Source organism: Pantherophis guttatus, chromosome 2 (assembly GCF_059756535.1).
Source record: "Pantherophis guttatus breed Tessera chromosome 2, ASM5975653v1, whole genome shotgun sequence".
NCBI classification, from domain to species: Eukaryota; Metazoa; Chordata; class Lepidosauria; order Squamata; family Colubridae; genus Pantherophis; species Pantherophis guttatus.
This window is the reverse complement of record NC_142064.1, coordinates 220,603,975-220,619,610: the sequence shown is the minus strand read 5'-3', so window position 1 is coordinate 220,619,610 and position 15,636 is coordinate 220,603,975. Positions and strand designations below refer to the sequence as shown.

At 42.1% G+C, this 15,636-nt stretch overlaps 1 protein-coding gene across 10 annotated transcripts in view; it reads left to right on the top strand.

Moving 5' to 3' along the window:
- The window catches only part of ERC2 (ELKS/RAB6-interacting/CAST family member 2), a 622,345-nt gene that overhangs the window by 417,450 nt on the left and 189,259 nt on the right, over nt 1-15,636 (top strand). The window lies entirely within an intron of this gene.

The following is a 15,636-nucleotide window of genomic DNA, read 5'->3' as shown; positions in this document are numbered from 1 at the left end:
TATCTCCAATAGTCTGATAACCTTTAAGCTGTTTCTCTTTTAGGTGAGTGATTGGGAACACGTTTTATTGCTCCTGAAACAAAGTATTCCAGTCTAAAGAATGTAATTGGTGTGATTTACTACATTTTAAACATATGGGCAAGAAACACTTAGTAATAGTTGACAAAGAAGAACTAGCTGAACCTAAGCGGAATTGTTTTCTTTTTTTTAAGAAGGAAAATAGACTTTATCTCTCTTTAAGTGCATTTTTGTTTATAATGAACTATAAAATCTCAGAGTGTCTATCATTCAGGTAATTCAAAAAGGAATGTGCCGGAAAGGACTTATACTAAATTAAGTACTTAACTACTCAATGCATTTAAAAGAATCTTGTGGTAAAAAAAACCTTTCTTTACATCACCCAGTAAAATTCACACACAAATCCTCCCATTCCTTATATATAATCTATTTTACACATTTTATTCTTTCAAAATATTTTTTTAAAAAAAAACATCACATTTTAAATGGATATATTTCTGTTATAACATAAATATAGATATTTGGGCAATATGATTTGAATAGCTAACATGTATAATAATGGGCTTTGGTGCATACTTATGGGCAACAATATAATCTTTTCATAGAAAGGGAATTGTGTATATTTCATTCTCAATATCTCAACAAAATTTAGAGTGTGATTAAATCGTTTTAGTGTTGTGTATTTTTGTACAAAATATAAACATCCAAGAGGTGTCTGCTGGGTATGATAAAAAAAGACAATATGGCCTCTGTGATGGTGAGATTGAAGTTTTGCCCCATTTTGTACAGGGAATTTTTTAATGTGCAGAGTTGATTTTATTTATTAGACAGCCTCTGAAGACACTCCTGGTATATTCTTGCTTAATGTACACATTTTAAGAGCATCAAAAGAACATTTGAAAAAACAGCTTTTTGATGTTATCTCCAGTTTCAATGTAGGTTTACAAATTAATTTTGGTCTTATTTGTAATATTGTTTTTGTTTAAATCCCATAATGGGAGAAAAAAATTTCTGAGAAATGAGGAACCGATTTACCCAGTTGAGCACAGGGTTCTTAGCTTTTAAAGCTATCAGTTTGACAAATCCTTATCTATCCAACCAAGGCTGAATAAAAGCTTGCCTCCTCTTTATTCCTCTCAGGTTCTCCATCTTTAATAGCTGTATTACAATACAAAATGAATTGTAAGAAGAAGATATATTAGTTTAGATAAATTAGATTTTTGCTTTTGGTTAAGAGTTTACCAGAACTCTCAATAATTTTTCTAGGAGAATTTCTGCAGAGACAGCTTTTCTAGTTGTTCTTCAGAAATGGGTAAGAAAGAACTTTAAAAAATCAAGTAAAAGAGAAGCCAAAGCTAGCCTACCAATAACTGTTTACAGGTATCTCTTCCTTAGTCATGGAGAAAAGAGTATCTGACTTCACATTCCTTCTCCTAAGTGCTCATTTGTTCTGTTCCAGGCACCAGGGCAGGAGATCTGGAGACTGAGAAGTCTGAACTGTTCCCCCCCCCTTTCCCCCCAAAGACCTGATTAACACCCCCACCCCATCCTTGCACACCCTGCTATTAAGTTTAGGAAGAAACCTCAGAGTCCAGGAAAAGAAAACTGATTATTATTCATTCTCTCCTCAGTAAAACTGCTTTGATGTTTTCCTCACACCTCATCTGAAAAAATGGGAGAAAGGGCCATGGACTACATACAACTTTACAGTGAGGTTGACATGGCTGTCTCATGGCTTTCTGACATTTGAACCAGCCATAATACTTAGGACAGGTTTCTCAGAAAGTGATCTGAATATTAGAAAGGAAATGTATGAAATTAGCTAAAATTAAACATTATAAAAGAAGGTCATCAAAGGTATTAGCAGATCCTCTTTTGGTAAATGAAAGTATTGGTAGCTCAGTATTGAAATGAGTCTTTGGTGTTCCCTGAGCTTGTTAATTTTCTTGAAGAAGTTTCATTACCCAAATTAGATAACATCACTAGTGCTACTCAGTGCTAGATGACCATGTTCAAAATCTCTGCCATATGTGGTTGTGATTTAAATTTGTGATTCTCTCCCTCAGATTTGTCAAATGGGTACAGGTGCTTTCAGTACTGCAGCCAATCACTGGATCATAAAGACATGTCCTACCTGGGATGTAAAAGAGGATAAGGTGGGAAAGCAGTAAAAGAGATGGGCCTGGGGACAGATGATTGGCATTGTTGTTGTTTGTTCTGAAGTCGTGTCCGACCCATCACAACCCCATGGACAACGTTCCTCCAGGCCTTCCTGTCCTCTACCATACTCTGGTATCCATTTAAGCTCACGCCTACTGCTTCAATGTCTCCACCCAGCCACCTCATTCTCTGTCATCCCCTTCTTCTTTTGCCCTCAATCTTTCCCAGCATTAGGCATTTCTCCAGTGAGTCCTTCCTTCTCATTGGGTGACCAAAATATTTGAGTTTCATCTTCAGGAACTGGCCTTCTAAAGAGCAGTCAGGGTTGATCTCCTCTAGGACTGACCGGTTTGATCGCCTTGCAATCCAAGGGACTCGCAAGTGTCTTCTCCAGCACCATAGTTCAAAGGCCTCAATTCTTTGGCACTCAGCCTTTATTATGGTCCAACTTTCACAGCCATACATTGCAACTGGGAGAATCATGGCCTTGACTATACATACTTTTGTTGCCAAGGTTATGTCTCTGTTTTTTAGTATGCTGTCTAGATTTGCCTTAGCTTTCCTCCCTAGGAGCAAGCGTCTTTTAATTTCTTGGCTGCAGTCCCCATCTGCGGTGATCTTGGAGCCCAGGAAAATAAAATCTCCATTTTTTCCCATCTATTTGCCAGGAATTGAGAGGGCCGGATGCCATGATCTTAGTTTTCTTAATGTTGAGTTTCAAGCCAACTTTTGCATTCTCCTTCTTCACCTGCATCAAGAGGCTCTAGTTCCTCTTCGATTTCTGTCATTAGAGTGGTATCATCTCCATAGCTGAGGCTGTTGATATTTCTCCTGGCAATCTTAATTCCAGCTTTTGATTCATCTAGCCCCGCCTTTTTCATGGTGTGCTCTGCATATACATTAAATATGATTGGCATAAGTAAGCACAAAAGTGGATTCCAGCTCTCCAAATGTCTCTGTTGCAAAGTTGGCATCTAAATTTGAGAACTCATGAGATATGCTTCTAAAGATATAACTTCCAAGTAGCATTTTAACTGCAGCAATAGAAACCTCTCTCTTCCTTCCTTTTGCCAAGGGAAACACACAAAGCTCGGGGAGCTAGCCAGAAGACCATTAAATCTCTATTCTACGAATAGAAGTGCTGAGGCTCTGTTCAAACCATTCAAACCTTGATTGTGTTTAGCTCTGTGGGAATGGCAATTATCCGATTAAACCACACACGTGCACGATACGTGCATAAAACAGCCTCTCAGAATAGCATCTATGGATTTTAGCGAGAAATGTTTCTCTTCTTACCTCCAGACCCCAGAAATTTGTATACCTTGCTAAGCTAATGCAGAGATGAGGATGCTGGAAGTACTGTATGCCACTGTGTCTTTTCAACACAGAGATCACGTTTCAATTGGTAAACATTAAATGTTTAACTCTTAGCCTTGCAAGCGGCAGACTTTGAAAGATGTTAAGTCTGCCAAATTGTAGTCCCTTCTTTTGGCTTGATCTCTTTTCAGCTAAGAGCCATGGAAAGGGGCTGCCAGACTTGTTTCTTTTCATTACCTGGTCTATGTCTGGCTTAACATTTAGATTTTAGAAAATGGAAAAAAGCTGTTTGTGAAATCACACTGCTCTAGAGCTCTTAGTATCAATGTTTATTTATTTAGTCTTGGGCTGGGTTTCAAACGGCCAAAATTGGAAACAGAGAAGGTGGCTCCGAATACCATTTATCTATAGCTAAGCAAACGTTCAATGTACTTTTAATTTAAAAGAATGGCTGTTTCCTACGAGAGGGAGATATTTTTCACATTGTTAAAACATTTTTAGAGGTCACTAGGTGGTCATGTCACCGGCAGGGAGCTCTTATTTGGCAGGCAGCATTTAGCAGTTAGTCACAAATGCCTCCCAAGACTCAGCATTCAGAGGGAGGTGTGCTGCGAGAAACAAATGCTCACAAACCTGAAGGCTGAAATATAAAAAGGAGTGACAAGGAGAAAAACATTTGGAAATGTAAAACAACACCTTTAGTAGCCAAACTAGACTGCTTGGGGAGTTGAAGATTACATTTCTACTTTAAACTTCAGTTTAGAGAAGTTTACAGAAGCAGTAAAATCTTAACTACTTTGCTTGGAAGTCACCTCATTAGCAGCGGCTGAACCACTGTTAAGGCAAGCTCTGCTGCCTAGGTGGAGGTTTGCACTAGTGGTTGGGAAGTTACCAGCATGCCTGATTATTCCCCCCCCTGCTGGAGTTGATCCATATTTGAAGGGAAGGGCAGAATTAAACCTACGCTTGTGGTTTATTGCCTGGTTTGCCTCTTTCAAAAGTAATAACCCAAAGGTGCTTTTTTTCAAGAGGCAACTGGACTTTCTGGGTTTTTTTCTTTGAAGACATTTTACTTCTCCTCCAAGAAGCTTCTTCAGTTCTGACTGAACTGGAGAAGGGAAGGATTTATATTCCTTGCAGACAGCTGGTCATTTGCATTCTTTTAGAGAGTCATTAAGGCCACTTGGAGGTTTATCTGGGTCCTCAGGGTCACCTGAGTAGTGCAAATGGGTGTGGAGCAGTGGTGGGTTGCTCCCGGTTCTGTCCGGTTCTATAGAACTGGTAGTAAAACCGGCAGGAGGCTCTGCCCACCCACCATGATGTCATCATTGGTGATCTGCACATGTGCAGAAGCATGCAAGAGAGAGAAAGAGCGAAGCGCATGCACTCACGCGCACCCACTGCAAACCAATAGTAAAGGTAAGTGGAACCCACCCCTGTTGTGGAGCCTTTTTTTGCAGTCTATGTAGACTGCGGCTACATAGACATGTATCTGTCAGTGATTGCTTGACTGCAGCAGTGAAGTAAACTTACCTTCGCTATTGGTTCGGAAATGTGAGCATGCGCATGTGTTCGCTATGCTTGCATGCCTCTTCTGTGCATGCGCAGAGGATCAAAAATGGGATGTAATGACATCCCAGTGGGTGGGTGGAGCCTTCCGCTGCCGGCCCTACCAGTTCGCACAAGCCAGATAGATCTGGCCGGATTTCACCACTGCTTGACTGGGATTCTCTGAAGTTTGCAATGCTAGTTTTTTTTAAAAAAAATGCAATTGTCATATTAGGTAGCAGATCCTCTTCATTGGCTGGCATAATATTTTATTCAAAGTCATACCTGAAGTTCAGGCAAAAGATGTTTACAATCATGGGAAACTGCCTTATACTACTTCACCTAGTTCAGATTTTTCTACCCAGGGTATATACTACAAACCCCAGAATTCTTCTCAAATCCAAGGTAATGACCATATTGGCTGGTAATTCTAGGAACTGTAGGCCCTGGAGGTAACTCTGCCACTGCCCTGTCAGATGTGTTTTCTTGCCCTTACTAGGATTCAAACTTGTAATTTTTGCACATGCTCTAAATTTAGCATTTTCGATATGTATAAAATTTATGCAATCAACATTTATTAAATTGCAAATATTGAATGAAAAGTCTACTCTGTCCTTTTGAATGGTCAATTATTAGATTGTTGTTCAGAACAAAATTCTTCGACCTTGGGTTTTCTGGGTGTGTTGTATATGAACTTCTGCCATTTCCTTGCTGGTTGGCATGAAGCATTTGTTGGCCACTATAGCAGGATACACTGATTATTGTGAAATGCAGTTAACTCTTTTAAGCAAAAGAATCAAGGGCATCGCCTGTATAAGCCTTAAATGCACGGCCTTGATGAAGAAATGTCTGATGCTTGCTTAGTAATTTCATTCTGAATACAGAGGAAAGGGAGGGAATCTGACAGTGGGCCATTTTGTGGGAAACCTTCTCTCCAAATGAAGTAGATTATCATTCATTGGCAACTTGTAAAATACCCTCCTTCATGCTGTTATTCCACTCCCCAATCTCAGATTCCCAACATCCTCCAGCATGTTCTACACATTTAATTGGTAACAATTTAGGGAAGACTGATCTAAACCAAACAATTTGAGATTTAAGCCCTAAATCAGTTATAAGGGCAGGAAAAGAAAATAAACCTTTGCTTCAGATTTCTAAGCAGTTCAAGAGAAGAGAACAAAATATAATCAGCTGTACAATTTGATAGAGCCCCCATACCCTACCAAAAACTCTAGGCCTCCAGAACATCTAAGCAAGAACTTAGATAACAAAATATAGCAGGTAGCAGGTATTTGTATTCCTGTTTATTTGTGGCTCGATTCCTTTCTTTATCAAGGAAATTTACTGTAGCTGTATGGACTTTCAAGAAAATTCCATTCATCTGAAGCATATCTTGGCAACTGCACCTACTGAAAAGAGAATAACTTCCAAATGAAAGTGTCTGCTAATTCGGGAAAACTAACCTCTTTAAATCCTGGCACCCCAAATTAATGTCTTGGTGCATGGGCATCCATAAAATAAACACAGCAGTTTATGGGTGGAGGGGGGAAAAATACAGGCAGGGGCAACAAAAAAATTGCCCCCTTCTGATGGTGGTAAAATACTTGGGGCTTAACTTCTCTCTTACACTTCCTAGACATCTTTGTTATTCAGGACTAGCCAGGACTTTCAGGGGATGTGCTGCAGTTTGTCTGAGATTTCACAGGAGATTTTGTTTAGAGCATCCTTTTTCAAATGTTGTATGTTTATAGGTGGATTTAGGCAGTAAGACTGGACATATGATCCAAATTCAAATGTATCTCATCATATGGTTCTTGTTACTCATGTGGCACTCCACAATCAGTGCCAAGTGGCTAGCATTTCCCAGGCAGTATGGACATAATATAATTAAAAATAGAGCTTTCTGGTTTAAGTAAAAACATTACAATGAACACCAAGGCTAAGATTTTATTTAAGTAAATAATTATACATTCATATGTTTATTTTTTTGAACAGAGTCCCTTCCTTTCTTCCCTCACTCATTATATCAGGGAAATAGGCTCAACTGGAAACTCTCAGGAGAGTTTGAAATTGGGCACACTATATCAATCTTGTAAATAAGTATTTAAATTCATGAGAAAATTATAAATTCATAGCAAGGGTACTGAAAGTCACTGATACAATATCAACATGCCTAGGAAATATGAATGTATAGGACCTGAAATATAAAACTGTCAATTTCATGCACATAGTAGCTTTGATAATATATTTGCCAGGACAGCTATTCACAGAAACAGTAGAATAATTTATCACTCAGCAGCCAAAAAAACAAAAAAACACTTAACAATAAAAATATTCCACATTCTCTTCTTTCCACACAATTTCCTTTGGGTTGCTATAATGGTATTTAAGACATAAACTTGCTGTTACTAATAACAAATTCAGCATCTTTGCTAATGTGTCCCAAATAAACAGATGTTGGTATTTTCTCTAGAGTAGTGTTTCTCAATCTCAGCAGTTTTAAGCTATGTGGGCTTCAACTCTTCAACTCTTTCCCACCCATGCTGGCTGGGGAATACTGGGAATTGAAGTCCACACAACTTAAAGTTGCTGAGTTGAGAAACACTGCTCTGGACCTTCATTTCAGAAAGGAACTCCATTATTCTAATTCCTTTCTTAAATATGCCTCTAACTTTAGTTTGAAAATTCTGCGGTATTAGGCCACACAATACTAGTGCTCAGATTTGTGATGATTTTTTTTTCCAGATTCAGAAAACAGAATGACAAGGTTGGGAGAGACCTTGGAGGTCTTCTAGTCCAACCTCCTGCTCAAGCAGGAAACCCTATGCCATTTCAGACAAATGGTTCTCCAATCCCTTCTTAAAAACGTGTTGGAGCACCCACAATTTCTGGAGGCAAGTTGTTCCACTGATTAGTTGTTCTAACTGTCAGGAGATTTCCCCTTAGCATTAGATTGGATCTTTCTTTGAATAAGTTTCCATCCATTACTTCTTGTCTTGCCCTCAGGTACTTTGGATAATAGGTTGTCCCCCTCTTGTTTGTGACAAATATTGGAAGACTGCTATCATGTCACTCCTAGTCATTCCCTTTGTTAGGCTAGACACAGTGGTGGGATTCAAATAATTTAACAAATGGTTCGGCTGGGTGGGCGTGACTGAATGGGTCATGTGACTGAGTGGGCGGGGCCAACTCTACATCACTCATGTGGGTGGTGCCTCTATGGGACAGGCAGGGTTGGGGAAGGAATCCAGGGGTCTCCGGTGGGTGGGATGGGAGGGGGGCATCTCTCTCTCTCTCTCTCTCTCTCCCTCCCTCCCTGCTTTAGGCAGGCTTAGAAAGTCTGCCAGGCCCGGCATGCTGCGGACGCCCCTTGCTCGTCCCTTTGCCTGGCTTCCCTCCTCTACGGTCTCCTCGGTGCTCGCTCATACTCTGAGGGACCCCAGTCTAGCTTGATGCAGGTGGAACGGCAGCATTAGTGCACAGAAACAGGAGCACACAGGAACGCCACCCCTTTTCGCTCTCCCTCCCCACTGCTGGGTGATCCCGTGCGAAGGAGAATAGCAGAAAGGGGAGAGTGTGAGGTTGCTGCTTCTGAGACAAGGGGACCTGGGAAATGTCTGGGTCTGGCTCACCCGGCTTCTTTTCTGCTCGCAGCCAGCTTTCCCAGTCTAGCTTGACACAGGCTTCCTCCCCAGGACCCCATCCATTCCCCCCCCCCACTGACAGCTGGACATAGCTAGGCAAAAAGCCAGCCTTCACCGGCACCCAGGCGACAGCAGGCTTGCAAAGGGCAATGTGAGCTGCCGTGCATCAAGCTAGACTGGGGAAAGAGAGCATGAGCGAGCCAGCGGCGCTGCCCTCCAACTCACGTGTACCTTGGCAACAGGACTGTTTATCTCTGCCCCCTTTTCCTGTTTTGTCTGCTGGATAGGCACAGGGGGACAAACCTAGCTTTGCTGCCCATTGCAGCTAGGAATCTCAAAACTGAGGATGAACGTTTGTCTTGTAGCCTGGGTGCTAGATCAGCCCCCTGCAAACTTCATCTCTCGAGGAGCCCGGCTGAAGCTTTGCATGCCCCATGCTGAGATGGAGGGATGGGCTGGAGCTAATAGGTGGCCAAGATAAGTGTCTGAAGGACCCCATCCTGTCATCAGGATTCCTGGTGCCTCAGTGAGCGAAACTTCGGCCGGGCAGACAACAGAGTTTGCAGGGACCTGCACCTGCCTATCTAGTGCCCAGACTGCTAAGAACACAAGCGTTCATTCTTGGCTTTATTTGAGATTCCTAGCTGCAATGGATAGCAAAGCTAGGACTGATCCTGGCCGAGGCTTCCAGCTCCGAGTTGAAACGGTGGGAACCGAGGGCTGCCTTCGGTACCACCAGCTGGCGCAAATGTACCATGACGAAGGCAAAATGGGCAGCGCAAGTTGCACTTCGGTCCTGCTTCCCACTAAGGCTTCAGCCATTGCTACTGCCGCTTCAGCCCATCTGTGCCACCCCCCCTTGCAGCCACAGCACCATTACCTTTAGGTGCAGCTCGTCTCAAAGATCGTGTGGCAAGACAAAAGGCATCCTCAGGTGCTGCTGCTGCTGTTCCAGATGGCTGCCTCCAAAGCGAGGGGGAACAAAGAGGCCAGCTGGCAGGCAAAGGTTTACTTGCTTGCCTTGCACTCTAGTGTCCACTGCCTTTTCTCTTCCCAGCTCCCCTTGTCTCGCTTTCTTATTTAGGGAGCTACAGTCTCAAAGATCGGGAGGGCCACGCAGCAAGAGAAAAGGCAGTGAAACTTGCAAGAGCAGAGACAGGAGAGCAAAGCAAGTGATGCTTCAGCCTGCTGGCTGGCGTCTATTCCCCCTCACTCCCAAGGCACCCTGGTAGCACTACACAAGGCCACTGAGACTTTATAGTGTTTCTGGTATGATGGGAGCATGCTGCTGCTGCCATTCCAAAGGCCAGAGGGCAGCTGGAGACCAGGCACTCCCACAACCTGATCGGGTGGGTGGGCTCGGGTCAGCTGGTGGAGGGCAATCGTTCCTTCACTTGCAGTGCCCGGGGGACTGGCTAGGAGCACCCAGCGGACTCAGGGCTGGCTGAGAGGAATCAGCTGGTGGAGGGCAATCATTCCTTCACTTGCAGTGCCCAGGGGACTGGCTAGGAGCATCTGGTGGACTCAGAGCTGGCTGGCTCGCACAGTAGTAGCAGAGATAATTACTTGGGGGGGGGCTGCTCTCGCCCAGGCAGCTTCAAAATTAAATGCGGAGAGTGGCATACCATGGGAGGGAGACCCACTATGGACTTGCTCATTCAGCCGAAGGGCCACCTCAGGGACAACATGGCAAAGCTTTTCGGGCCCAGCTCTCAGCTGCTGCCAGCTTACCCTCCCCTCCACCTTGGGTCTCATGTCCATCCTGTGATGGGGTGACTCACCACTTCTGGGTGGCGGGCGAGTGAGTGCCGCACTGGGGTGCTGTGTGCCTGGACCAGGCTCTTTGTCTTGGGCTTCCTGGCCACAGGCAACATGGCAAGGCTTTTCGGGGCCAGCTCTCAGCTGCTGCCAGCTTACCCTCCCCTCCACCTTGGGTCTCACATCCATCCTGTGATGGGGTGACTCACCATTTCTGGGTGGCGGGCGAGTGAGTGCCGCACTGGGGTGCTGTGTGCCTGGACCAGGCTTTTGTCTTGGGCTTCCTGGCCACAGGCTGCATGGAACCCGAGAGCTAGGTTGGGCCCGAAAGGCAATCGAGCCTCATCATGTTCCCTCCCTGCAACCCTTTGGCTAAGCACAGCAGGCCACAGGCTGGATAAATTGCTTTGGCCTGGGGGGGGGGGGCGTAGTTTGAGGCCAGGGGTTCTAGGCGAGCATGGGCAGCGAACATAGATTTCCCAGGGGAATGCATGCAACGACCCTGGGTTGACTCACACCATGTAGAACAGCACCTTACTTACCTAAAACTAGGGAGTGGCGATGGCTTGGGAGCAAAGAAGCCGGAGAGCAACTGGGCCAAAGCAGACGAGACAAGGAAAAATGTGGCTGTAAGAGGGAGGGGGGCCAACCAGTTGTGGCATTTGCTGGTTCACCGAACTGCGCAGAATCTTAAGAACTGGTTCATATGAACCAGTCTGAACTGGCAGAAGACCACCTCTGGCTAGACATAACCAGTTCCTGCAACCGTTCATATTTTGACTTCCAGACCCCTAATCATCTTTGTTGCTCTTCTCTGCACTCTTTTTTGTATTGAAGTAACCAGAACTGGATACAGTATTTCAATACGGTATTACCAAGGCAGTATATAATAATGGTACTAATACTTCATGTGATTTTGATACTATTCCTCTACTGATGTAGCCTATGACTACATTTTGGCAACTTCAGCAGATTGCTGGCTCATACTTATGTTGTGGCCCGCCAATGGCCTGTGCAGCTGGTAGCTGATTCCGACAGTAAGGAGGCTGGTGTGGTGATTCGCCAGCAGCATGTGCAGCTGGCACCCGAGTCAGACAATGAGGAGGCTGGAGAAGATTTGGTGCCAGAGGCGGAGATTCAGCCAGGGCCTTCAGAACCTCCAGAAGCTTCCATAAGTGAAGAGGAAGAGGAGAAGGAGCCTCTTCTCAATGCACGGGCACGCAGAGCTGCCAAAAGGCAGGAATGGCTCCTCAGGAGGAGGTCTCCTCGAGAGTAAGGCTTGGGGCTAATTGGCCACTCCACTAGCCTATTTAAGGAATGACGATGACTGAAGCAATTTGCAGAAAACAACTTCGCATATTGACTCCAGAAACGTCTGATCGGCTCTTGCTTCTCTCTTGTCATTTTTCCTGCAAATTGTTTCTGGGCATTCTGCCAACCACAGTAAGCTTATGATTATCTGAAAGGCTGTCCCTCTGAATTGAATTATTATTCCTTGGACTCTTGTCGGCTGTTAATGAAGTTAAATTAACAGCCCTTGTTCAGAAAAGACTGATTTAAACTGCACTTGTGTTTGAACAACAAGAAAGCTCATTAGTAGTTCTTAATTAGTAATCTAAGGTTTGTACAGACTTTGTGTCTGCTGCGTTCTTTGTGGTCCATAGCTGGGGCAGAACAACTTAAGTGGTTGTCCACTAGGATGCCTAGATTCCTCTCATAGTTACTGCTGTTGAGTATGTGCCACCTATTTTACCTGTTCATTTGCTTTTTCTTGCCTAAGTGTAAAACCTTATTTTTAAATTTAAATTTAATTTAAACTTAGATAAAGTTCTCAGTTCAGTATACTTTTGGGAAAATTCATTTTTAGAGTTTTTACAATCTAAACATTGTCCAAAACAATGATAATATTATTAATTAGTTTAGCAAAGCTAAATATATATGATCTTACCTCTTTATTGATTATGTAGCACACAGTGAGTTCAGAGCAAATTCATTTCACACATTCAGTTTCAGCTGCCAAAGTGGAATTACATTTGCTTTAAATACCAGTATCTCTTGTATTGCATCCTCAGCATTTTAGATTACAATTGTGATCTTTTTTAATGCTCTGGCTGTAAGTAGCCAAAAATTCAGTTGGTTCCATAGGCCAAGTTAAAGTTATTCCTAGTTCATAAAGCCTCCTACATTTTGGGGAGCCCAATGTTCATTAGCAATAAGAAGGTTACAATGAAAACAGGAAGGTAATTTTACCATATCTATTTATTATTGAAGAAAGGTTAAAAATACATGGAGTTTAATGTCATTTTTGGACAGTATCCAAAAGAACTTTAGTAAACATTAAATAATTTCCTAGTCTAGTTAATACAAGGAAGGTATTCTCTCACAGTTACATTTGAGAAGATCCGTTTCCCTATGTGTGTTTCTGCCTGTTTGAAACCGGGGCCAGTCTATTAACTTTCTGGAGTTTGTGATCAGTGCACCTCCTCTTTCTAAATATTTTCATCTGCCTTTTGTAAAGGCTGGTTTCTTGTCTGTAACAAATTTGGGAAACATTTACCCACCAAAGAAGATCAATGAGTCAGTTGCCCTGCTCAAATTTGACATTCCTGCTCCTGGAAATGCCTGCAGCGGTTCTTTTAACAAGGAAGTCATAATTAGTCGACATGAATCTGGTATCTGACTTCTTTTCATGCCTATCTTTAAACTGCTAATTAAGGAAATATTTGTGTGCTGTTGTCTGAACTTCTCCTCTACTCGAAATCTTGAAATAACTTGGATCGGTTCCATATTTCCCTCACCTCCCAGCAATGTTCTGCCTTCAGATTTGCTGCAGTTTGACACCACACAGCTTTTAAATTAAAGCTGGGCCAGTTGGCTTAAGAAGTTAGTGAGGAGTTTTAAAAAGATTTTCCCCCCTCACAGTTCTGTTTGTATAGTAACTTCATTAGTATTCTTCAGCCTAAGAGTAAAAAGCAGTTTAAAATCTGGCATGATGGCTGCAAATAACAGTATAAGGTGTACGATTATTTCTTGCTGAATTTGGTTTGTTATTTTGAAAATACTTTGCTTGCTACCATGGAAAGAAAAACCAAACTCCAAGATATTTATTGAAATGAGGATGACTTAATTAAAGTTAAAATTGAAGAGATTCAGAGGTATGTTTTTCAGTAAATAAGGGAAGGAAAGGGAAAGAAAGTAAAGTAAAAAGGAGAGAGGGAAGGCAGGCAGGCAAGTAAGTCACATGCTGGTGATTCAGATTACCTTCTTTGATTCTTTAGGGTATGTTTTATTAATTTTCTACCTCAAATCTTTTTATTCTCATCCCTACTCTCTAATCCTGTATAAGATCGGATTCAAATTAGACTTTTTAAAGTAATGGTCTCATGGATATTTTTTAAAAATATTGTTAATTCCCCAGAATAACAAGTACTTTAGTAGGGCTATCAAAAATCTTAACAATTTTTGCTGAGGGTTGGTTTTTTTTTTGACCTGTTTCTACCTTATGCAATGTTTTTCTCTCATTCTCATTTTTTGTAGTCGTTCTACATGCATTTTTCATCCCAATTATTATTCCTACAAAACATCCTTTTTCATATTTTCCATTAGTAAAACTTCCATGAATAAAAAGTTACAATTTATTTCATTTTTGTTTGCTCAGCTTACTCATCCTCTTTCCTTAGCCAATTTTCCATTTATTTTGATGCGAGATTGATCTATCTTCTAATACAAAGGTGTCAAACTCAAGAACCGGGTGCTTAGATCTGGCCCACGGGCTGCTTAGATCTGGCCCATGAGGCCACCCTGGAAACAGTGAAGGATTGGCTGTGTACAACCCTCCCAACTCCGTTTTCTCTGGCAGAGCGTTGCAGGAGGCTGTTGTAGCCGAAAACAGAGCTTGTGAGGGCCAATGGCGGCACTCCCGACTCCGTTTTCGCTGGCAGAGGGCTGCAGGAGGCCATCACAGGCAAAAATGGAGCTTGGGAGTCTGTTTTCGCTGGCAGAGTGCCCTGGGCCACCACAGGTGCCCCCCCAACATGAGTGATGGGGGCCACACACACCCTGCCCCCCAAGGTAAAACACAACCCTGATGCAGCCCTCAATAAAATTGAGTTTGACACCTCTGTTCTAATACTTCTTCATACAATTTCATATATCATGTAGTTTCTCTTCCTGCATTAGATTTCCTTTCACTGTGCCTTCTTCCCTTTCTTCCATGTATTTTTTTTTCTTCAAGGCTCATTCCTATCCAACCAAGAAATGGCCTCTTTCCATTCATAACCTTTTGTCAACTTTTATATCCTTCACTAGTTTCCTCAGTATCTACCATAAAGACTTAAATCTATCATGTTTTTATATCCCCCCCCGATTCCATTCATTTAAAATATTGCGCTCTGCAATATTCATTGCAAAATTTAATTATTTTATATGCTGCCCATCTCCATGCTGAGTCTGGGTGACTGTTTCCCAAAGCTCATTCTGGTTCTTCCATTACTGCCATTCCTATAACTAGTTTATTAATTCATACTTTCACAGGCATGTATTATAACCCTGATGAAATTAACTCTTGTCATGCCTTTGGTGTCTTAATTAGATATAGCTGTTTCAACATTTGTCACATTTAATAAAGCTATTTTTAAATTTTTCTTTTTCTTTACCATGGAAATCTATGCTTAGTTTATTTTGTTATTTTAGGGTTCTGTAACTTCCATTGTACTGATAATACTTGACCAGAATTAGCAGAATAACAGAGTTGGAAGGGATCTTAGAGGTCTTCTAGTCCAACCCCCAGTTCAAGTAGGAAATCCTATACCATTTCAGATAAATAGTTATCCAATCTCTTCTTAAATTAAAAAGATTCCTTTTGACAAATGATTTCAAAACAATGATTTCAAAACCATTATTTTGTTGTGGTTCTCATTCAGATTCAATTAGTGTAATACATACAATTCCTAGCCAAATCCAAATACTTCACATTCATCATTTTCAATATGGCATCTTCTTTATGTGTTGGAATGGGAATTGCCAGAATTATTCATTTCTGGATAATTTTTCTGGGAACACGTCTTAATGAAGACTATTCCATGCAATTATATTCTTTGATCATTGAAACTGAGAATAAATAATGGTTTTATTATCCATGAATTTCTGTATCTGCTTTTTCAATTATTATCCCATGTGTATTTGTGAGTAC